At 38.8% G+C, this 26138-nt stretch overlaps 1 long non-coding RNA gene and 1 pseudogene across 2 annotated transcripts in view; one reads left to right on the forward strand and one right to left on the reverse strand.

Annotated features, from left to right (window-relative positions):
• Positions 1-26138, reverse strand: part of LOC140501812 (uncharacterized) — a 61803-nt gene that overhangs the window by 7365 nt on the left and 28300 nt on the right. The window lies entirely within an intron of this gene.
• Positions 5262-26138, forward strand: part of LOC140498774 (isocitrate dehydrogenase [NAD] subunit alpha, mitochondrial-like) — a 34824-nt pseudogene continuing 13947 nt past the window's right edge.

A 26138-nucleotide genomic window follows, 5' to 3' on the forward strand; every position in this document is an offset into this window, starting at 1 on the left:
AGAGCCAGACTATAAAGAGTTTTCAATACTAAGACAAGTTGTTAGATTTTATCCTAGAGATGTCAGAGAACCACTTAGGGAGCAGGGAAGTTCATGTTCAGAGCTTTGCTTTAGGAGTGTCCATTTGGCAGATGCATGGAGGATGGTTGGAGAGTGGAGAGGCTACATCTGAAGGCTCACTAAGTGACTATTGTGATAGTCCAGGTGAATGGGTATGAGGGCAGGGCCCTGGGAACTCTTGGGGATAATAGTCACATTAAATCCTTAAAACTGGATTACAGAAAAATCTTGGAAAGATGGGAGTAAAGGATGGGGTAAAAAAAAAAAAAAGATTTGTAGGCACAAAAGATTCCAGTCTCTCCTTAACTCCTAGGGAATAGCTTTCCCTCAAAGTTCTGTTTTCTCTGGAAAGGATCTAATTGATCAGAATAAATATTACAATTTTGTTTTCCCTTAGCTATCATCTCCTAAGAAATGACAACTCCTCCCACAACCAGGAATTTTAACCAGTTAATCACTAACGTATGTCATAAAAACATATGATCTTATGTTTTTCCTTCAGGGGGCATTTCACGTGTGCAACTGAAATTTCAATTTCCTCCTCCTGACCCTTCATTCACAGCTCTTGGCCCTTACCCAAGGAACATGGAGAAAGGGACCCCAGATTTACCCCCATAGTCTAATTTCCCAGGCACCACTCTACTCTCCTCCCACTGAAATGACCATGGATGCTCAGACAGCCCTCTGTTTCAGAGGTCAAAGTGCTGTGGTTGAGGCACCTGTGACCCAGAGAGCCTTCCATCAGGATAACAGCTTGAAGATGTCATCTCCAAGGTGACTCAACTAGTGAAGGAGACATATCAAAGAATTCTGACATTTTCCATGACTTCTTTAAAGGAAAACTGGGATATCATAGAAGGTTACTCAGGGATACCCATGTATTTAACAGGAACCCATATTTTAAATAGGATGGATACTAAATCCATCCAATTTTTGGAATGTTACTACTCTCTTAGGAGCCCAAGAGAAGTTTCTGATGTTTGCCCATAAATCTCTCAAGTCTAAAATACCCAAAATTAGTTTCTGCTCCATGGGAACATAAAAATCATATGGCTTTCTTCTTTGACATGTCAGTTAATAAAACGTAGGAAGCTGAGCATGGAGATTGCCTGCCATATTTCCAAAGAGACCTCTCATTAGAAATGGGAAGCATTTTAATTACCTGTTTGGGTTTTTGTTTTATGTGTATACGTTGTAAGTTTAAAAAAAAAATGTTGCTGTGAACACTCAGGAAATTGTATCATTAATCATGCCCTTCTGGACACTACATAGACTGACCCCAAGTAACACTATAATTTTAGGGTCTTTTTACTTCAATGTTTCTAGAGAAAATTTAATATGATTTCTATAATTTTTAGCGGATTAAACTATCAACTTTTGATTCATAGAGAAGAACTGTGACATGAGAAGTCCAGTCTACTCATTTTACAGATGAGAAACTGGGGTGTATAGAATTAAAGTCACTTACACAAGGTCACATAGTAAAGGCAGAACACACATTGGAACTCAAATGCTCTGACTAGAACCCACCACTCTTTCCACTGTACCAATCACTTTGCTTGTACTGAGCTTAGTTTCCTGATTTACGAAATACAGTGGTTGAATGTGATGCTCTCTCAGGTCCTTTCTAGCTCTGATGCTCTATGATTCCATGATACAAGAGGACATCTCTCTGGAAGATAAGATCCTTCCACCAATGCCCAGGGAGAGAGAGGCTCTGTTACTACCCACCCAATCTGAGGTTAGTTTGGAAAAGATATTATACTCAGGGCTATAAGTTCATAGATACTCTCCTCTATCTCAGCAACTGAGTGCTCCTATAAGGTAAAAAAAAAAAAATTAATCCTGAGGGAAAGAGTAGGGAAATCAGGTTAACTGAATTTGAGCCCCAGAGATTCTTCTAAGAGCTTTCTAGGAACCATAGAGGAAAAATCACCTCCATATCTCAATGGTCTGCTATCTGCCAGCACTATTGTTCTTTTTCAGAGCATCTGTTCTGTGTGGTCCTATATTCAACGAGTTCTCCATTCACAGATGTGTGGGCTAGACAATAGCACAGTTGCATTCAAAACTGGTTGAATAGCCAGACTCAGAGTAGCCAGTAATGGTTTGATGTCAGCTTGTCTGGTCTCCAGAAGAGTACCCCAGGGGTCTGTACTTTTCTCTGTGCTGTTTAACATTTTTAATAATTACTTGGATAAAAGCACAGACAGTATCATTATCAAATCTACAGATGACACAAAGTTGGGAGGGATACCTAAGCATGTGGGATGACAGATCCAAAAAAGATCTTGGCAAATTAGAAATTCGGGCTGAGACTTTTAAGATGAAATCTACTAGGGATAAATATAAAATCTTACATGTGGGTTCAAGAAATTGACTTCACAGATGCAAGATGAGGGATGCATAGTTAGAAATTGGGGGGGTGGGGGGAGAGGGTTGTAAGAGACTGCAAGCACAACAGTTTTGATAAGGCAACCAGAAAAGGTAAAGGTATTTTTAGCTACATTGAGAGATTCATAGGTTCAAGGAAAAAGGTTAGAGTCCTGCTTTACTCCTTGTCCTGCTCTTACCTGAAATATTGTGTTCAGTGCTGGGCACCAGATTTTAGAAAGGATATCAATAAGTTGTAAGATATTCAAAGGAGGACAACCAGAATGATGAAGGATCTCAAGTCCATGTTATGTGACGAGAGGTTGAAAAAAATAAAGAAATTTAGCTTGGAAAGAAGAGACAAGTTTGGGTGGAGGACATGGGAATTGTCTTCAAGTATTTGAAGGAATGCTCTGTGCAGGAGAGATTAGACTTGTTCTAGCTGGCCCCAGAAAAGAGAATGAGCAACAATGGGTGGGTTACAAGGAGGCAAATTTAATTAAGTTTGAAGTCAGGAAAGGCTTCCAATTAGAGCTAATCAAAAGGAGGGATGAGCTTCCTTGAGAGATAGTGGAGTTCTCCTACTTGAGATCTTCCAGAAAAATTAGATGAACACTTGTTGGGTATATTAAGTATTGGATATATCACTGGACTTTTTTGGAGTATATAGCCCTTCTAACATGAAGATTCTGGGATTCTATATCAAGAAAACATAAACGAGGTCAACATCCTGTAATATACTAATGGCTTGCAAGTAATGACTTAACTGCCTAACTTTCAACCACATCCTTCTGGGAACCCAGTTTTGTTCTACATTACTCAACAATGGATCAACGATTCTTTCCACTTGTCATACGTGGGAGAAAGAATGCTGCATCATTGAGAATGGTAGTTCAGATGCAGTTGACAGTTCTGCCTTTTCTCGTGACCAATTCCAAAGGGACAGCAGGCTTTGGAAATTCCAAACCCCAATAGGCAAAAGTGAGCCATAGCCTAGGCTGTTGGATAGCCTTGGAACTGGGCAGCCAAGTTCAAGGGAGTTAGTTTTTTCTTCAGTTTCCTTTAAGTGTTAGTCTAGCCAGAGTCCTGCAAACCTTGGTAGTGGCCTTGGGCGGAAAGGGCAAGGACACTACTCATTAGGCTCGAGCCAGCTAAGCAACGACGCCACAGGCACCCAGAACACTTGTCGCCAGCGTAATTGGTGTTTCATTTTCCCAGGCCTTCATTCCAGTAAAAATTGTTTGGTTAGGTTTGGGATTTTTGCAAACCACAGTGACCCTCTGAAGACAGTCTAGATCCTTCTTCCTTTTAGTAAACTCAGTCAGTCAGAGATCATAGGATTATAGATTTGGGGCTAGAAAATACCTGAGAGGTCATCTTGTCCATCTCTATCCTTTGACAGATGAGAAAATTGAGACCCAGAAAGTTAAGCGACTTAAAGCCAAACATATCTTTGCAGCAGAGCCTGGGTTTTGAACTCAGATCACCTGATTCCAGTATAGTAATCACAGAATCATAGCTATAGAAGTCATCCACATGCCAGCCATCGAGTTCAATCTATCATTTAATAAATAGAGAGACTGAAACCCAGAGAGGTTAAACGATTATTCCAGGTCATACAGACAGTAAGGGATGAAGGTAGTAAGAGAGGTTCTCCAATTGAAAATCCCAAATCCTTTTCCCTGGACCATATTACCTTGCAAAAGAATGATTTGTAAGGTCCCTTCCAGCACTAAATCTCACGATGCTATTAACTTCATTTTAGTTGATCGTTAAGCATTTTTAAGTAGCTACTATGTGGCCAGCCCTGTGCTAGGCACTGTGGATCTCAAAGCAAAAATGAAGCAATTTTTCCTTTAGGGAGCTTATGTCCAAACTGTTCCCTGCTGCCCCCTGTACTTATATAAGGTATGTGTCTATCATGTCGTGGAAGGACAAGTGGGAGGAAATCAACCTTCTTAAATCTGAAAAAGCTCTCTCTTCAGTTAACTCCCAGAAACTCTTGGTCAGGCTCTTTTCTCCTTGTTTTTAAGTCTACAAGCATTTGAATGGGAAATTTAATCCACATGTTTCTTCTTCTCATATATTCTTAATGCATCAAAATACTATCCCTTTGAAGTCCAAATGGCCTATTTATAAGCCTTTTCCCTGGAAATGGAAAGTCATATTTGGCCAAGAATTAATGAGCATGAACCTTCAAAAGCTTAAATTCCTTTCAAGAGATTTGACTGGGTTTGAATGGATTGTACTCTCCCACTTCCAAAGACACCCTACATGTTTGCAAAACATAAGAGACCCTTCCACACTGTCATCCATGCTTTGATTACATATATTTATATCTAAGCCAAAGCTGTAGCAGCTATCTTGCTTGTGAATCATCACAACAGCACTGTTGTTAAGGAAGAGAGGGGAAGCAGGGAGAGTTCTCTACTTTGCCCAGAAACCTGTGCAAGAGAGATATGCAATTACTCATCAAGAGGGACAATGAGCATTAGTGGAGAGCCAAGAAGTAAATGTGGATTCCTGACTGGTGCTGGGAATGAAAGAGACTTTCCCAGGAAACGCTGAAAGAACAGTGTTTCTGTTCAACCTTTTGGATTTGGATTTCCCACAACTGTCTTCTCATCTGTTCTCAGTTCCACCTCATCTCTGATGCTCAAGCTGAATCATGGCACCTTGAATTCATTCATCTTCAACAATGTCCCCTTCTAGCTTTAAATCTATGGTTCCTATATTCCTCTTCTCTGAGTAGGATTTAATGCTCAACTAAGGACAGTCAAAAGTCAAGTTATCCAGAGAGAGTTATCCCACGGAGGACTGTTTCAGACATGTCCAAGACCCCTCCTTGGGTTGCCAACAGTGGGTCCAAGGTAAGCAACTGTAGGAGTTACCACTAAGGCAGATGAGTTTAGGAATGTCAACAAATAACGAACATGGATCCATGACCCTGGCTTCCTTCCAGTCAAATAGGAAGGATTTTTGGCTGTTCCTTTAAACAATTTACTCTAGGCCTCCTTTTCCTTCCCGTTCACTTAAACTTACTATAGCCGCCTGAGAAATTATCACTGTCACCTTCCCACTAGAGGTTTCCCTAAACACTTATTTAGTAAAATAAATGAAACCCACATCCTAGACAACTGGCCCAGCATAAATCATTATTTACTTTAAGTGGGCAGATAATAATAACTTCCATTTGTAGAGTCTTTCACAGTTTACAAACAACTTTGCACACAACCCCAGTAAGGTATCGTTAGACTGTTATACTCATTTGACAAATGGGGAAACTGAGGTTCAAAAAGCTCAAATGACTTGTCCACAGTAATACAGCTCATAAGTGTCAGAGGCAGAGCATAAACTCACATCTTCATCTTATAAATAATAGCAATTTTTCCATTACCCCATATTATTGGCTAGTTATTTGCAAAGTAGGGCTAAAACCCAGCAAACTAATCTATATTTCCTATAGATTCAGTCAAGCTTTGTATCTCAGAGGAATCCTGGTAAATGCATTTTATCTTTAGTTAATCATCAAGCATTTATGAAATTTATGAAACACTAAGCAGTGAGGCTATAAAAAATGTGAAAAAGCAATCTCTGGCCTCAAGGAACTCACATTCTAATGGGAGAAACAACATGTGAATACTGAGCACACACAAAATATTTACAGAATTGATGAAAGGCAATCTCAGAGGAAAGGTTCTCCCAGCTGGGAGGACCAGACAAGGCTTCTTGCAGTAGATAGGGCTCAAGCTGGGAATGAAGGTTAAAAACCAGCAGGAAGCTTGCATGTACGTCCTCAACCCAGGCTGGGAATAAGGCAGGCCTATCACTTGTTTACTAGAATTCCCGGATTTCACAGAACAGCCCCAGATGTAGCAATAATTACCAGCCCCTTACTGCCCCAAATGAAAACTGAATTCCAACATTCCAATGGCCACTCTGAATATTTGCAAAATTCTGTTTCAAACTTCAGGGAACAAAGCATGTTGACCTTTACCTTTAGGTCCCTTGGCAAAAATCACAGAGTGTGAGGTTTCTCTAAACCAAAAACCAGCAGTAGAAAAACCAGGCCCTCATTTATTTTTGAATACACAGCCATAACCTCCATGTGTTCCACAGAGCCAGAGCACATGCTGCTCCTTCTGTTATCCAAAGAGTAAAAATGGAGACAGGTGGGGATTATATCATTTGCCAAAAGCATTGGCAAAGCTGGTATTCAAATTTCCAGATGCTTATTTCACCTCCCAGATGTATTCTCTTACAAAAGCCATGCCTTTTATCTTAGGATCAATAAAGTTTAGAGTCAGAGGGGACCTTAGAGATTGTCTAGTTCAACCCTTCAACCCCTCTGTGAGACAGAATGTCAGCCCTGTGATCATGAGCACTGGATTTGAATCTTGCCCCAGACATTTATTGTGTGTGACCCTGGTCAAGTCACTTAATTTTTCCTAACCTCTCAGTTTCTTCATCTATAAAATGGAGCTAAAATAGCATCTATGGCTATTCTGGGTTGTTCAAGATAAACTGGGATAACACATGTAAAATGCTTTCTAAACTTTAAAGGTGTTATGTTATTCTAAATAGTATTACTATTATTGATCTATAAAATGGGGATAATACTACTGGTATTGTTAAACAGATGAAAAAATCCTTTGCAAACTCTAATGTACTATTTATTTAAGAGAAAGACATTAAATCTAATTCATGAATTATTTAGTAAGGAGAAATCACGATATGGAAACTCCCTCCAGAAGGAATATAGCCCAGCAATAAACCATTTAAAACTATATTACAAAGCAGTAGTCATCAAAACAATCAAGTACTGACTAAGAAATAGAGTGATGCATCAGTGGGAAAGATTAGGTGAATAATAAGATAAATAACTACAGCGGTGCTTGATAAACCCAAAGATTATAGCTTTGGGGGCAAGAACTTATCATATGACAAGATTTCTAGGAAAATCGGAAAGCAGTTTGGCAGAAACTAGGCATAGACAGTATCTCATACCATACACCAAAAAAAAAAAAAAAAAGTCAAAAGGGGTAAATGATCTGGACATACAGGGTGATAGCATAAGTAAATTAGGAAAGCATGGAAAAATTTGCCTGTCATAGATCTACAAATAAGGGAAGAGTTTATTATCAAACATGAGATAGAGAATCAAGGCAAGTAAAATTGGTATATTTGATTACGTGAAATTTAAAAGTTTTTGCACCAACAAAACAAAATTAAGATCAGGAAACTGGGGTGGGGGGTATTACAGCAATTTTCTCTGACAAAAGCCTCCTTTACTCAAAAATATAAGGAACTGAGCCAAATTTATAAAAATAGGAGCTATTCCCCAATAGATAAATGGTCAAAACATATGAATAGGCAGTTTGCAAAAGAAAAAATCAAAGCTATCAATAGTCACATGAAAAATGCTCTAAATCACTATTGATTAGAGAAAGGCACATTAAAACAGCTCTGAGATACTATCTTATACCTATCAGATTGGCTAACATGATAGAAAAGGAAAATGATAAATACTGCAGGAGATTTGGAAAAATAGACACATTAATGCACATTAATGTTGGTGGAATTGTGAACGAGTCCAACCATTCTGGAGAACAGTTTAAAACTATGCACAAAAGACTATAAAACCATGCATATCTTTTGACATAGCAATATCTCTACTAGGTCTGTACCCCAAAGAGATCAAAAGGAAAAGGAAAAGGTTCTATTTGTACAAAAATGTTTATAGCAGCTCTTTTTTCTGGTGGCAAAGAATTAGAAATTGAGGTGATGTCCATCAACTGAGGAATGGCTGGACAAGTTACGTTAGGTGATTGTGATGGAATGACTAGCAGGATGATTTCAGAAAGACCTGGAAAGACCAACACAAACTGATACAAAGGGAAATAAGGAGAACCAAGAGATCATTGTACACAGTAAACGACAATATTGTAATGATGAACAACCATGAAAGACTTTAGCTACTCTGACCAAGACAATGATCCAAGATAGTTCCAAAGAACCTGTGATGAAAAATGCTATCCACCTTCTAAGAGAGAACTGATGAATTCTTGAAGTACATATTAAAGCATACTTTTTCATTTTATTTTTCTAGATTTTGTTTTTGTGTTTGGCTTTTCTTTGCAACATAGCTAATATGGCAATATGTTTGATATGACCTCACATGTACAACTGATATTGTTTGACTTCTCAGCAGTTAGGGAAGGGGTGGGAGGGAAGGAGACAATTTGGAACTCGAAATTTTTAAAAAATAATCTTAAAAATGAAATTCCTTCTACAGGGATACTGAGAGTTTAATTGTAAATTTAGTAGTAACTAATATATTTATCAAAGGTACTATACATCCAAGATAGGACTTAAACTCAGATCTCCCTGATTCCAATGCACAATGGCCCATAATTTACTTCCTTACTAACCTACTACAGAATGCTGCCACTCAATGAAACCTTGTGGTATATTACCAGAAGTATAGTTTCCAGAATAAGAAAGGCATACAGAAATATTCCTAAGAAACAGCTAGGTGGGCTAGGCATAGAGCATTGGACTTGGGGTCAAGAAAACCTGAGTTGGAAATACTTCAATACTTCAAATACTTACTGGGTGAACCTGGGCAAGTTACTTAACTTCTAGGTACCTCAGTTTTCTCATCTCAGAAATGGGGGTGATAATAATAGCACCTAACTCACAGTGTTGCGGTGAGAATCAACTTATGTAATGTACTTTGCAAAACTTAAAGTGTTGTATAAAGGCTAACTTTAATTATTGCTACTTCTACTAGGAGGAAACTGAGGACCAGTGATATTAAATGACTCGACAGGCTCACACAGCTGGTTATTGGTGACACTAAAACAAAAAGTGAAACCCTGGAGTTCTGACTTGTAGGGCACAACTCTCTTTACCACAGCAAGCTAAGTATTCATGAACGGCAGAAGAGCTAGAAAATGGTCCTTTAATCCAGCTACCCTGCACCCCACTTGCCACGTAATAATCTTTTTATTCAATAGTCAGACTAAAAGTAAACACATTTATGACTTTACAGACTTCTAAAGCATTTTTTCCCCAGATGCACGGTGAAGAATGACTGATCCTCTTAAGTGATGTGCTCAAGGTCATTCAGGGACTAAGTGTTTGAACCTACTTCTTTTGATCCTTCCTGGAAATACTACAATGTCTCAGGCTTGCTTCCCCTTATAGTAGGTACTGTCCTGTAGTGGGAGGAGAAGTAGATTTAGGCTTTGATGACTCCAGGTTCAAATTCCACCCAGCTCTATTACTTACTTCTTTTGTGACCTTGGACAAAGCATCTGGGCCTCAGTTTCCACCCCTGTAATTTTATGACGTTGGACTAGATGAGGGCTTCTTAACTTTGGGTCGATTAACTTTGTGTGTGTGTGTGTGTGTATACACACACACACACACACACACACACACACACATCCATATACACATACATATACATATAGGACAGCTAGGTGGTGCAGTGGATAGAGCACCAGTGCAGGAGTCAGGAAGACCTGAGTTCAAATCTCACCTCAAACACTTGACATTCACTAACTGTGTGACCATGGGCAAGTCACTTGACCCCAGTTGCCTCATCCTGGATCATCTCCAGTCATCCTGATGAATATCTGGTCACTGGATCCAGATGGCTCTGGAGAAGTAAGGCTAGTAACTTGCACAGCCCTCCCTCACTCAAAACAAAGCAAAGTGCAAGTCATGTCATTATTTCTCTGATGGCATGGTCTTCTTCAGCAGTGAAGGATGAACACACACATATAACATATATAGATACATACATATATACATGTATTTATACATATACATATATGTATATGTATAGAGAGAGCTATTTCAGTAAAATTGGATTACTTTGTAATCCTATGTATTTTATGCATTTAAAAAGAATCTGAAGAAGGGGTCCAACACACATACACACATACACACACACAGACACACACACACACACACACACACACACACACCCCTAAGTTCTGTCCAGCACTAGATGTATGCTCCTATAGGAAAAGTAAATATTGATTTCAGACATGGGAACAAAGCCATTTGGATCCACACAGGATCACAAATGATAAGTAAGCCTAGGATAGTAGAAACAACACTGGTTTGGGATCATTAGGCAGCTAACTGAGGCCTTGTCTGATACTGCCTCCTCTCTCCTCTGATTGAAAGACTGGAGAATAGAGAGAGTACCAAAGGCCTCCCAACGCCTTCCTTTACTGAGGGCAAAATGTGGACTTTTTGACTCGCTCCGTTCTGCATCTACTGCTCTGCCTGATTTCAACTCCACAGAAGAAGATTGCCCTCTAGAATCCCCTCTGCACCACGCCTTTCTGCCCCTCTTTGTGTGTTATCTTCCCCCCATTAGATTGTAAGTTCCTTCTCAAGAAAGGACCATCTTTCTTTTCAATAGTTTTATGCCCTGTGCTTTAGACAGGGCCTGATACATAGTAGGCACTTAATAAATGTGTATTAGGTTGAACTGGTTTGAATTGGAGCCAGACAACCTGGGTTCTAGTCTGACACTTGTTGTGTCGTCCTTCATTGCCAAAGAAGACCATGCCATCAGAGGAATGATGACATGACTTGCACTTGACTTTGTTTTGAGCGAGGCAGGACTGTGCAGGTCACCAGCCTCACTTCTCCTCCAGAGCCATCTGAATCTAGTGACCATATATTCATCAGGATGACTGGAGACAGCCCAGGATGCACTGGAAGACCTTGGGCCCCTTAGGCCAAGGTCTTTGCAGGTACTCACTTAGGGTGAGGCAACACCCATTCATTGAATAGGCCTGTTTAAGAAATAGCCAGGGCATGGCCCCTTTAATGAGGTCAAGAAAAAGAATGACATCAGGCTGGGAGGGAAACAGCAACAGTTACTATTGATCATCTCTCTAAAGTCAGGAAAGTTCAAAAGAGCCCTTAGGCCCATTGGTGTCTGAGCTTCAGAGTGCAGTAGGTTTAGGGTTTTGGGAAAAGAAAAGACAGGAAAGAAAAGGGAAAGGAAGGGAACTAGCCAGTAAAATCCAAGTCAACTGGGCATCTTTTGGCCATCCAAATTTACCTTCCTTTGGAGAGAAAGGAGGGGAGGGGGGAAGCAGACAGGACAGGAGGAGCTGAGTTACCCAGTCTGACTCTACTGCTTAATCATCTGTGTGATTTGGTTAGGGTGGCACGGTAGGTGTATACACTAGGTGTAAAAAGGGTTTCAAGTCAGAGGAACTGAGGTCATTGTCACTCGCTACCTGTGTGAGCTAGGCCAAATCATTTGAACCTATCTTGCCCTCCACTTCCTCATGTGTAAAATGAGAATATTGACCCACCAGCCCTAAAGCTATGTTTTAAATTTGCGGGGAGGGGTGAAGAGCTTAAGGGAATCCAGATCCATGAGTCTTTGACCTCCCTCAGCCTCATCTGTAAAAAGGAAAGAATAATAACTTCTACCTAGATGGTACATTGGATGGAACCTTGGGCCTGGTATCAGACAGTCCTGGGTTCAAATCTAGATTTAGTCATTTTCTAGCTGTTGATCTAGAGAAAAGTCATTTAACCTCTGTTTGCCTCAATTGTAAAATGGGGATAATAATAGCAGCTACTTCTTAGGGTTGTTGTGAAGATGAAATCAGATAACATTTACAAAATGCTTTGTGTAGCACCTGGCACACAGAAGGAATTAAATAAATTCTTATTCCCTCCTCTCTTTTCATCTGTATTTTACAGTTTTTATAAGGATCAAAAAAGATCACATCCATAAAGCATTTTGCAAACCTTAAAGCACTTATACAAATGGTGGCTATGATGATGACGTAAGGAATTCCTGATTTGACAACTCCTTCTACCAAGGCAGAACACCAACTTGTATGCAGCTTATACTTCACTTGAAAGTGACTTATGCTATATGTAATATATGTACTATATAGGATTAATATATATGTACATATGTATACCTAGATAGGTAGATTTATAATTGTCCTAAGTAATTTCTAAAAAGAACTAGCCTAAAAAAGAATATAAAGTATTTTGGTTTGTCTAGAACTTGGATATGTATACTCTTGTACAAGGCCCTACAATGTACCGATGAGGTGATGGGAATCCTTGAATCTAAAGAGTGTTCTTTGTAGAATCTGGACTTTTATAATGTACATTTAGTGGAGGGAATTTCTGTACCCAGAGAGGCAAGCGTAGTTCTTGGCTGGCAAGGTCTCAAATGAAATATCTGCCAGTCATCTGTATTTGTGGAAAGTAAGAAAAATGATAAACATCTTTATGTGAGAACTATAGTATAAGCTCTCCCCAAGACAGGTTACCACTGCACAATCTCAAGAACTGGCACATTATTTCAACTTGAAGAAATAATTACTCTTAATAAGCCAGTTACTGTGGAAGGATCAGACTTGGGGAAATCAAGTTGCTCTCATCTAAGGTACAGGGCATACAAATGTGATTTGTTTGGGGTTGAAGAAGCCACAGGGAACCCAAATAACCACATTTTCCATGAAATATTACAACCTAGATGGAAAAATTTAGGGGTCATGACCTTAGTCCATCAAAGTGTATATGATATCTGGCATATCAAAAAATATGTGATGGATTCATTTTGCTCAGGTTTTTTTTCCCGTTCTTTTAGAGTATGCATCTATATGTAAGCCTAAAATAGAGATTTGACAGTTATCTGGTTAATTTAATCCATAGAGACAGATAGATCAAAACTGATTCAAGTCAAATAGTCCACTTCATCATCATATTCATTGGTTCATCCAAGTACTGGAAACTGGCCAGAGAGACATCAAGTCTCCACTTCCCTCTGTGATGCCCTGAGCACCATCTCAGGCTTGGGTTCCAGTCCATGCTTGGACAAAATATGTTCCCCGACCTAAAAAGACAAGGCAGTCTACTCTAACCTTGTAAACAAAATTCTCCCCTCAAAAAAATCCTCATAAACCTGGGAAAAAAATTATTTCCAGCTTTTCCTCCTTTCCTGCGTAACCCAGATGGTAAGGTAAGTGACACAGGAGACAAATATATTCCTTTTAATTTGCCCAGCCCAAATATTTACTCAACCCACAGAGTGGGTGAGTGACTAATCACAATGCTGATCTATGAAGTTGATTTTTGGGCACTTGATGAATGTATCTACTTTTATGTTCAAGAATTTGAATTGACTAAAAGTCTGGTCTTAATTGTATTTGGGATAAGGAAAGATGCTTTTTTTTCTCATGCTGTGTATTATTTCAAGTTAACAGACTATTTATCAATATGACCAGATACTTCAGTAGCATTCCAGGGTGGTAGGGAAGGGCGATGGGGGTGGGGGTGGGGCTTGAAGAGATAGATTGGAAGAATAAAGTTCAAAACATCTAGCCATTGGATTGAATTCAAATAGCTTGGGTTGGGGAGAGGCAAGAGTTTCTCTGAATTAAGCCAGCCAACTTTGTGTGGGCCTCAGATGCATATTGAAAATGCAATAAAACAAAAAAGAAAATATTAATTAAATAATTTAGTTTCAACAAAATCTATCTATATCCAGGCCTGAATTAAAGAAAGCAACAAGGGGCAGCTAGGTGGCACCGTGGATAGTGCACCAGCCCTGGAGTCAGGGGGCAGGAAGTTCAAATCCAGCTTCACTTATTAACAGTGTGACCCTGGGCAAGTCACTTAATCCTGATTGCCTTCACACAAAAAAACCCAAACACATAAAGAAAGCAATGAGCTCCTCAAAAAGTGAAAGTAGACTCTCCATCCTCCCCTTTGCCTCAAGGGCTTTTGCATCTGTTGTCCTCTGAGCATAAAATCCCTCCTCCCCTCTCCCTTTACCTCTTAAGTTCTTGTCCATCCTTGACAAGCTAACTTAAATGTACTTTCTCCATGAGACATAGTATAGAGTGAAGTGAAGGGCCCTGGGTTTGACATAAGAAGCGTTGGTTTTAAATCCCAGCTTCCCCATTGACTACTTGTGTGACTCAGGGCCGGTGGCCTTTAGTGTTCCCATCTGTGAAGTGAGGGAGTTAAGCTAAATGACCTTAGAAGTCCCTTCCTATTCTAATATCCAAAACTTCCTAATTCCCTTCAAGATTCATATCCCATTAATTTTTGCAAATCTTGAATTCACTTAACACGTATTGTTGTGTATTAAAATTGTTGTGTTGTTAATCATTATGGAAGAGGACCAATCACATTGGAAGGGTGGTGTCTTGACTTACTTAAATCCAATTCATTTGTGAGACAGAGATGTACAAAGTCATCAGCCTCACTCTCTCCTCTCAAGCCATCTGGATCCAATGACAAGATATAGGTCAGGATGACTGGAGATGGTCCAGGATGCAGTGGGAGACCTTGACTTTTTAAGCTAGGATAAGAAATGACCCCCCTCTCCCCAAAAAAGGGCCTAGTTTGCCTTCAGAAAAGAATCAGTCTGGGAGAGGAAGACCTCCAAGTTTTTGGCCAGAATAGAAACAGTTGCTGTTTATCTGTTTTATGAGATCACTCCCTCAACACTGCTAAGGATAGGGCTTCTGTGAGTAGGAATTCTGGAATGGACCCAAAGGATAGAGCCTGGGTGCCCCAAAGGAGCCTGTGTGTAACTACAACTACGGCCTGAGGAACCTACATGATGGTGGGTCCCAAGTGAATCCAAGAGGTATCTCAGCTGCTGGGGACCTTCAGCAACCTAAAACCTTAATCTCAGGAAATAGTATTAGACTAGAAATCTCAACTTGTGTTATGAAGATTTTTGATGCTGCCTAAGCACTCGTTCGGTGAGAACATAGGAATGATTGCCATTAAAGAACTTAGAGAAAAGTAAATGATTCCTCCCAAAGCCAAAGAATCCATAGACAAAATAAGATGGGGCTAAAAGGCCCCTTAAAGACACCAATAGCAGCTGGACATACCTTTTTGGAATCTACTGCTTCATAAAACTTTTGACCATGTAAATGTAACCTTCATGTGTCTCCATCGAAGGCTAGGAAACTCCTTACACAGATGTAAATATTGTCACAAAGGCCAATACAACAGATTGAGCATGTGATTACTAATGGTGTTGGGGAGACTATCGAACTCATCACTGAAGAAACAAGTAAACGTATTGCCAAATTTGCTTTTGAGTATGCCAGGAACAATGACCAACAGAACGTAACTTCTGCGCGCAAAGCTAATAGCAAATGCCGGTGTCAGATGGGTTTTTTCTCCAAAAGTGTAGAGGTTACAAAAAACTATAAAGATATTAAATTTAATGGGATTTACTGTGACATAATATATTTGAATATGGTACCAAGATCTGCCTGATGTTCTTGTGATGCCAAGCTCATATGGAGACATCTTAAGTGTGTGCTGGCCTGATAGGGAATCTTGGCATTGCACCAATTGAAAACATTGGCACCAAGGGAATTACAAACCTATGAATCCGTTCATCAAGACATTGTTAGTAAGGACATGACCAGTTCCACTGCCCTGCTTTTGAGTGCTGTGCTGATGCTGTGGCACGCAAAGAGGCGTGACCATGTGGCAAAGATTGAGAAGGCTTTCAATTAAAGACAGAAAAAGTCTAATAAAAGATATGGGAGAAAACATGAAATGCTCAGACTTCACAAGATGAAATTTGCTGCCTAGTAAAAGACTTAAATTCAACGAAAGCTTCTCCCATCAGGCTATTTGCAACAGTCACTCCCAATGTACACACCAGGAAAATCTATTGTTGACTATCATTCGTATTCACTGAGGTTGCATATTTCTTGCCAGAGCAAACATCTAAACCCGGCCTTTCTATGGCCCGATACATTCCGTAGCCAGTGCTGCAAGTGCTTCCAATGGACAGCTTTTTCAAGTGCTTTGTTTGTTTTATTAAATGTCTCTGCTGTGCTTTGTAAGGATGGATTCTGGTCCTGTCATTTTCCACTGTTAATTATTTTACACCAGTCAGAACAGTGGTTTTTTTCCCCAACTGAAAACTTGCTGTAAATATCAAAATATCAAATTAACAGGAGAAGCAGCTAATTTTTAAAAGAAAATCCCTATTTTCCATGAGTATATATAGAAATAAGACAAGATACCAACACAAGACAAGGGTACAAATGATACATTTTAAATTTGTGTAACGAGCTAAGAAAGAAAGAGATTTGCTCTCTAAAAGATTAACAAATATTTTATGCACACATAATAATATAAAAACTATAATGCAAATATAAATATTAAAAAATTAAATAATTTTAAATACATCAAAACAAATAATTATATTATTTATAAATGTTATATTTATAAATAAAATATGTATATAAAAATAAACAATAAAAATAAATTGAAAATTTAAATAAGTAATTAAATTGTTTTATAAGCATTAAAGAAATAAATAAAATTAAAATAATATATAAAATAGGTATGCATGAATAAAGACTGCAATCCCAAGATATATTTAGCCGGGGGTGTATTTTTTTTCATAAAAACTAGATAATAAGTGGAGGCCAGATAGCATTCTAATCCAACGCACTATGTGTGGAGTTATTTTTGTTAAGATAATTTGATACTTCTTTGCTTATAGTAGTGCTTTCAGGGAAGAAAAAAGGGATGACAGTTTCTTGAATCAAACATTTATTGGACGTTTTGAGTGAAAACTTTCTGCAGAGTTATACTAATATCTGGATATCCCTGCCCCTAGAGCTATCGCTGTATTGGATGTGGTGTGTGTCCGGGATCTGTAGCTGTCACCCTGCTAATAAGGCAGCTGTCCCTGCTGGAGAAGGTGCTGCTCATGCTCTGGTGTCATCCAAGAGGGAACAGTCAGCTTTCAGGCTTCAGGTAGGAACCCAAGAAATGGACTCACTCTTTGTTGAACATTTTAGCATTTGTTCATTCAACAGAGAAAACCAAGTTGTTTCTTTCCCTGATCAAATAACAACAACAACAAAAAAAACCAAACAACACAAAAAACCCCTCACTGCCTGGCTGCATATACTGGACTATACATGTATTACACACTAACTCACTAGCAAAACCTTCCCTCATGTTCCTTGTACCATTAAACGTAACTGGTAGGCTTCCTGAGGTTGGAGAGCTTAGATTGATGGGAATAGGGGAGGTTGAACCAGATTTTCAGTCATCTACCATGGAGTTCCCTTCTTAGATAAATCCTCCTCACCACGTTTTGCTTTTGTCCCATAGGTAAGTACCGCTTCTGACCTATAGTTTACCAGTTCCTCTCACAGCTCCTCGAACCCATGGGAACAAAATGGCAGCTATTTCATATCATACCCTCAGTGAAGGTAATTGTGCCTGAGTCACTCCTCAGCCCCGTGTGAAGGGAAAGGGGCTCCCATGATCAGTGCTTCCGCTTGCTCAAGACCGACTTCATTTTATTTATTCTGCTGCTTCTGCATTTTTACTGGGTCATGCTGGTTATGACAGTGCCCGTTGGGTTAAAAACCAATAGTGAACTAATAAAGATTTTAAAAACTGGCTTAAAAAATGAAATCATTCCCTACTCCATGATGATAGGAACTGTCTTATCCAAACTTTGTACTTCTCCCAGCACCTAAAAAGTGTTCTGTACATCATTTGGTACTCTAATAAATGTCTGTTGAATGAATGAATGAATGAATGAATGAATGAATGAATGAATGAATGAATGAAATTCAACAGAAGTCAGACATGTAGAAAGGCAGCTTGTTGGTACAGTGGATAGAAAACTGGGTATGAAGTCAGGAAAACCTCAGTTCAAATGCTGCCTTAGCCATTTACTGTGTGATCATAGGCAAGTTACTGAACCTATGTGTCTTAGTTTCCTGATCTATAAAATCTATAAAATTACTTTAGTAACAAGACTAAATCCACAATATCCTCCAAATAAACCAACCAATACATAAACAAGCTGGCCCATTTGCAGACTGTCAGATAACACCTACCCATACAGTTGGAAAGTCTTGCTTTGGAGTTTGAAAATAACAATAATTCAAATTGCATGAAAAGAAATTTTTTAAATGCAAATAATCTTAAACACTTTAATTCAATTCTAAAATACTTTTCTGTGCTTTGAAAGTATAAAGGGCTCTGTAAGTATAAGGTGTAGCTGTTATTATGTTAACAGTTATGATTATTATTAACCAAAGTAAGTCAGCTACATCTGAACTCTGCTTTTAGTCTCAATAAAGTGTAAGAGTCTTTTAATAGCTTCAATTTTGAAGATCTGCATTGAGTTTTCAAATGCACCAGTTTCTGCAAATGGCTTATAAGGCCTATTGTATTGTTCAAAATATAGGTTGCCCCAAATGTAGGCCACATATCTAAAAGTAGATGTGTTTGAAAAGTAAAATAGACTGTGAAAGGAGTAAATGTATACTGAAAAATAATACCAATTATACTTTGCATTCAAGTTTTATAGAAAGTAGATGGGTTGGCCTGGAAAGCTAATATAGTATGAGCAGCACAGTCCATTATGGCCTATATGTTGAAACAGTCCCATTTGCAAATAGTCATGTTTTTCTCTCTGAATAGGTCAATAAACCTTGATAAGATGCAAAGAAATATTAGTAGAGATGATGGTGAAATGACAACAAAGGACTGAGTTCTTGTATGACCACTAGGCAACAAGAGGACCTTGAATAAATCACTTTCCTCATCTGAAAAATAAGAGAGGTCAGTTAGATGATCATAGTACTTCCTGTATCAGTGGCACAATTTGAGGATAATTTGGAGAGGACAAAGAGGAACAGGATACAGAAGTGTACCTGTCTTCAAAGGATTTATGGTCTAGTGGGAAGTGGAAGGTTTGGGTAGGGAGAAGAGATGACTGAGTCAAGAATACTCTGACCAGATAAACAGGATAAATGAAACTTAGTTCCCAGTAGGAATTTGTTCACCTCTATTTTTCTTTCTTGGGGCAGCACAGTGGAGAGAATGCCAGGTCTAGAGTCAGAAAGAGTTATCTTCCTGACTTCAAATCTGGTCTCACATACTTAATAGCTGTATGACCCTGGGCAAGTCACTTAACCATGTTTGCCTTAGATTACCCATTTGTAGCATAAGTTGGAAAAGAAAATGGCAAACTATTCCAGTGTCTGCTAAGAAAACGCCAAATGGGGCCTTGGAGAGTAGGATATCACTGAACAAGAACACATTTTTCTTTCTTACTCATGAAAACCAAGGTTTTCAAATTAGAATCAAAGTCTTACAACAAGTACCTTCAAATTCTTCAGTTTATTATCTTTATTGCAAATGCAGGTAACTTCATTTTTATATCACTAATAGGCATTTAAGTTGACTTAGAACAAATTGATCACGTAATAATCATTCAATAAAACAAGCACATAATGTTTGAACACCTGCTAGGCCATGTAGGGCAGAAGTGTCAAACAGTGCCCAGATGGCATGTAGAGAGTACAGTCAAACTTGATTAAGATGTAATTAGGAAATATTTAACAAAATAAATAAAAGTATAATAAGACATCAATAATTTTAATATGTGGTTTTCTAAGTCAATATCAGTCCACAGGAATCCTTATGTATGGCTTAGTGGTTCTCATATCTATTTGAGTTTGACACCACTGATGCACAGGGTGCAAAGGGGTGTCAGTCCCAGTAAACAAGGAAATTCCAGTCTAGTCGAAGAGACAAGTCATAAGCACATGAAAAGTTAAATAAACAGAAATACAAGACTTAAATATGATGCAAGATAATAACTGAAGAAATGTTACAGGAACCATTCACTTGCTTTATACACACCAGAGACACCGACAATATATTATTATGTACTAAAATCTAGAGGCTCTTCATTTAAGGAATGAGGAAACTCAGAGAGATTAAGTGATTTGCTTCGGGTCATACAAGTAGTTGGTAGCAGAACTGGGAATGAAATCCAGATCCTTTGACTATAGACTCAGGGTTCTTTCCACTACACTCTGCATACATGAGATAGCCTTTACTGGACTATAAGTTCCATGAGGGCAGGGACCATGTTATACCTAAATCTTATACCAGTGACTAATAGAGTGCCTTGCATTCGGTATATTTTAAATAATTAGTTGCCTAGTTAAATTGAATTGGTCATCAAATTAATTGCGCAGATAGTAATTTCCATGAGAATTGAAGAGAGAGATCACTCTAAGTCAAATATTTGGTGGAGAAAATGGAATTTCATGCAAATCAAAACAATTCTGACGTACTACATCATACCCATCAGATTGGCTAACATGACAAAACAGGAAAATGATAAATGTTGGAGAAGATGTAGTAAAATTGGAACACTAACGCATTGTTGGTGGAGTTAAGAAGTGATCCATCCATTCTGTAGAGCAATTTGGACCTATGCCCAAAGGACTATAAAACTGTGCATACCCTTTGACCAATAATACCACTTCTAGGGCTGTATCCCAAAGAGATGATAAAAATGGGAAAAGGACCCACGTGTACAAAAATATTTATAACAGCTCTTTTTGTGGTGGCAAAGAATTAGAAACTGAGGGGATACCCATCAATTGTGGAATGACTGAACAAGTTGCAGTATTTGATTGTGATGGAACACAATAAGAAATGATGAACAGGTGGACTTCAGAAAAACCTGGAAAGACTTATATGAACAGATGCTGAGTGAGGGGAGCACAACCAGAAGAACACTGTACACAGTAACAACAACATTTTGTAATGACTAATTTTGATAGCTTTAGCTTTTCTCACCAATGCAAGGATCTAAGACAACTCCAAAAGACTTATGATGGAAAATGCCATCCACATCCAAAGAAAGAACTTTGGAGTCTCAGTGAAAAAATAAGTAAAAGTTTAATTAGGAAGAAGCAGAAATAGAGAAGTCAGGATGAAGAGCAAATTTTGTCAAAGGTGAGTTGGGAGGCGGGGTTGGGATATGAATGGTTCACGATTATACATGTTGAATTTCAGATGGTGCCTGGGAATTCAGTAAACAGACAGAGATACAAAACAGACAGAATACAAAAGAGAGGAGACAATAAATAGGAGTTATCCAGATAAAAGAGATAGTTGAATCCATTGGAGTGGAAGAGGTCACCAAGGGAAAGAATATAGTGAATAATGATCTGTAATATTTCCTATCAGCCTCCATGAAGGTAGACTAGCGTCCTTACAAAATGGTACAATCTGAGGCAGATTGGTACAGACAGAACACTGGACTCAGAGTCAAGAAGACTTCAAGTTCTTCCTAGTTGTGTGACCCTGGGCAAGTCACTTATCCTCTCTCAACCTCAATTTCTTCTTCTGTTAATGTTGATAATAGCATCTACCTCACAGGAGCCCTAAGAAAATAAAGCGTCCTTGAAACACTTTGCAAATCTTAAAGCACTGTCAACTACTTATTGTTCTCTCCTCATACTCTCTACTAGCTATGATTCATTTCAAATATGTAATAAAATTTAGAAGCAGCTAGGTGGTGTAGTGGATAGAGGCCTGGGCCTAGAGTCAGGAAGATCTGAGTTAAAATCTGGCCTTGGACACTTACTAACTGTATAACTTTAGGCAAGTCACTTAGCCTCTGGTTACCTCAGTGTTCTCATCTGCAAAATGGGGGTGCTGATAATAAAACCTGCCTCCTAGGGTTGCTGTGAGGATCAAATGAGATAATGTTTGGATACTGATTAGCATAGTTCCCTGCATATAGTAGGTGCTATATGTGTTTATTCCATTCCACCTCCAAATAGGTGAATCCAAATAGAGAAAATTACCTAGAATTATTAATGACTAAAGCAGTAAGAGGGTCACTGAAGTGAGAGGGGGGACATCTGGCTTTGGATCTGGATCAGTTCATGCTAATTCCCAGGAATCTTTGCAAATTAAACAGTGCAGAAGAGGATTAAGCCTTAATAAGTCTCATAAATAAAGGTACGATCACAGAGTAAGACAAGACATTCATTGTACTCCTGACACATGATATGTAGGGCACGAGAGTGTCCCAGCATCAGCAGTTGTGCCATAGAAAGAAGAATCACTACCATAGCCTGCCTGAGTGATCCGAGGGTACCAGATCAGGTTCATTAGGCAGATACATGCCACAATAAGTGACTGCTGATGAACATTTGCAAGGCAGCTAGCTGCCCATGGCTCAAATCCAGTACATATGTACACATCTACACATATACATATATACGTATGTATGTATATATTTATATACATATATGGTCTTTACCTTGGCAAATTAGTAGAGAGACAGGTTGTCATTTAGTTGTAAGGCTGTCATTTCGTACCAAGTTCTAGTTTTCTCAAAGTTACTAGCAGCCAAGAAGCAACCAAGGATCCAGGGAAAACTGAGCCAGTAATGTTCCTAACATTTTGACCTCAGTGTTTCAAAGACTGCCTTTCACCAATTTAAAATGCTTTATGGCACTCATCCATTTGAATATTATTGTCCTGGATGCTCCCCTCTGCCATTAATTTCATCTTTCACACAGCTTACTAATGTTGCCCAGATACACAGCTGTCCCCCCAAGAGGAACTCTTTTTTCTTTAAATGGCCTATCCTCAATCTGTCCTGCAGACAGGCCGAATACTCCATTGCAACAATGCCTAAGTCAGGCCTTTTCTAAGAGGGGCAGAGATACAGCAGACTCTTAAGAGTTCACATTGAATGCTTATATTTCAACATGTAAATAAATGGCTCATGCTAGAGGTCCACTGCACTTTGACATGGATAGCAAAGTTAGTCAGCAGAAACATTAAACGGAGGCCGGAGGGCAAACCACTGTTGCAAGAACCGATAATCACACAGATTGTACCCAAAGAGTCACAGCAACTCCGCTATCAGAAAAGTGACAAAGTCGATTTTGTTGGGCAGGATGGTCCCAGATTTCGTCTTCTTGCCCTTTCCTAACCTGTTCCCTAAAGGGTCCCTCTGACGTTTTTGTTCCTTGGTGGCAAGAAAAAATACAAAGTGTGAAAATTCTACCTCAATTTCCACTCAATTTCTCTCTCTGGATAGCATTTTTTCATCATGGGCATCATTTCATCATCAAGACATCATGAGTCCTCTGGAATTGTCTTGGATCATTAAATCAATCAGAGTAGTCAAGTCTTTCCCAGTTGATCATCTTAACAACATTGATATTATTATGTACAATGATTTCCCCACCCTTGTCATTTCACCGTGCACCAGCTTATATAGGTCTTGCCATAGTTTTCAAAAATACCTCCCTCATCATTTCTTACAGCACAATAGTATCCCATCACAATCATATACTACAACTTGTTCAGCCATTCCCCAGTTAATGAGTATCCTCTTGATTTCTAATCCTTTGCCCACAAAAGGAGCTGCTATAAATATTTTTGTGTGTATAGGTTCTTTCCTTTTTTCTTTCATCTCTTGGCAACCTAGTAGCGGTATTGCTGGGTCAAAGTTTTGTAGCCCTTTGAGCGTTGTTTCAAATTGTTCTCCAGAATGGTCACTGTTCTCCTGGTCTGTACTTTGCTTTTTACCCAGGAAAGGCCCCTGCTCCCCTGTAGCCACAAGCACTAGTGTTCTCTTTGCCTTAAAACTGTGACTGAGGCCCCTATACCTTTGTGACCAACCTCTAGCATTCCTCTCCAGCTGTCAAGTGGGACTCAAAATTGCATATGAACAGCAAAGCTGCCAAGAAGCGCCAGCTATAACTGGGACCAGAAAAGGGTCCTTTTTGTGTCCAGCTGTCTGAGTCTCTTACTGTCTGGGCTGTGAACTCCCAAAGCTACTGCTGCCACCCCAAGCTCTAGACAGGCTTCCACCCTAGTTAAACAGACTTCTCCTGCTGACCTCTGAATTATAGGTTGGAAAAAATTTCTCACCCAAACTTTTTTTGGCTCTGCTGCTCCAAAATTTTATTTTAGACATTATTTTAAAGTTGTTTGCAGGGAAATGTTTAGAGAGTTCAGCTGGGTTTCTTCCCCAATTCACCATTCTTCCTCCTACTATCCCATTTGAACTTGTCCAGAAGTGGTAACCAATTGGAGAATGTCAGTGCCACTGTTTAACCTGCTATTTCTCCATGGTTTTTCCAGAGTGAGTGAAGATCTTTGGGATCCAAGTCTGGGATTTAGTCTGAAGTCTTGATGGCACCAGATTCCATGGTTATTTGACTCGTTTTGTCTGTCCTAAGTATCTACCCAAGTCCCCCTACTCTTCCCATCAGTCTGAATTCAAGGACAAGAGTTACAATATATGACCTAAAGCCAAGTGTCAATGCAACTTCTCCTCAATCTCCTCTTTTCAAATCAGCTTTTAAAATGATGAAAAATAAGTGAAGCCTAGATTCCAAAGATCAAAATTACCATCTGCTTTTACCATTGGATGTAAGTATAGCTGGAAAATAAAATCTTTCCATGCTTTTATAGATTTGTTTTCTATATAAAAGTTCTGGTCAAATGTTTCTTTGTATCCTGCAAAAGGAGGACTTATAATATACACAGCATACACACACACAAACACACACACACACACAATCATCTGGGAAAATACTGTTTTCTTCTCTAGCAAATGTGAGATGTAAAAAAAAAAAAATCACCAACCTCATTCCATTTCAGCAAATGCATTGGGGGATGGGAGCCAATGGGAGACTAGGTAAGGGAAAACTCAACATCAGCCAACAGAGCAAAATAAAAATTGACCTTTTTCGTCCATTACTCTAATGTGGTAAATGAGAACCTTTAGCAAAAAGCATTCCATTGATGGAATACATTGAAATCTTCAAATAAGCGTGTTTCAACCAATTTATTACAGCCAAGGAACAAGTGGTTCACAACAGGTTAAATGTTTATATTAGTATTCCTTTTTATTTCTGATGAGAGAGACAAATCCACTTGTGGAGGCAGGGATAGATTTCAGGTTTTGCTAAATCCACAAGGCCCTTAAAAATTCACTTTTGGAACAAAAGAAGAGAAGTAAAATACTCTACAGAGATAACATTTAGGACTCAATATTCAAAAGTTTATAACTGGGCCTCCCTTTTATGAGCATACATGGATCCTAGCAGTATTAAGCTATAGTTCAAATATTTCAGGTTGTAGTGAAATTTCAACATATTTACCCTTGCTGTCAGAATATAATACAGCTGTGAGCAAAAAATGTCACTTCCTCTGCCTATGTGACAACATGACTACATCCTAATACAAATGGGAGTGAACCAATAGTAGTCTAATGGGAAGAGCCAGGATATGGTTTTGGAAGAGCTTGGGCAAGATCACTTAAACTTCTTAAGTCTCAATCCCATCTCTGTAAAGTTTGCTCTACTTGCCACATCTTATAGACAATGTCAGTGCCATATTTTCAAATTTAAAGCATGCAACCTCCCTTTCTATTAATCCTCAGGAAACTATGAAAAGGAGAATTAAAATGTGATCAATCACAATCACCCCATTAGAAAGTACTTTCAACTGGTTTTCAGCCAAAATGTACTTTGTGCAGGGAATTTTTGAGCATTTGTTGGGAAGTATCCAATGTTGCATCCAAACAACATTTATCAAGGTCAAAGGAAAAGCATTTTATAAACAATAAAGCATTACATGAAAGACGGTGCCAAGTAGTGGCTAGAGAGCTGTTGTCAGAGTCAGGAAAACCTGAGTTCAAGTTCTACCTTTGACCCAGTGGCTGAGTGACTTTAGGCACTTAAAGTCACTTAACTTTTAAAGGCACAGGCAACTAATATTATAAATTGCCAATAGTTTCTGATTTGCTTTGGTAGAGGGAGAATATCCCTTTA

This window comes from Notamacropus eugenii, chromosome 4 (assembly GCF_028372415.1).
Source record: "Notamacropus eugenii isolate mMacEug1 chromosome 4, mMacEug1.pri_v2, whole genome shotgun sequence".
Taxonomy (NCBI): domain Eukaryota; kingdom Metazoa; phylum Chordata; class Mammalia; order Diprotodontia; family Macropodidae; genus Notamacropus; species Notamacropus eugenii.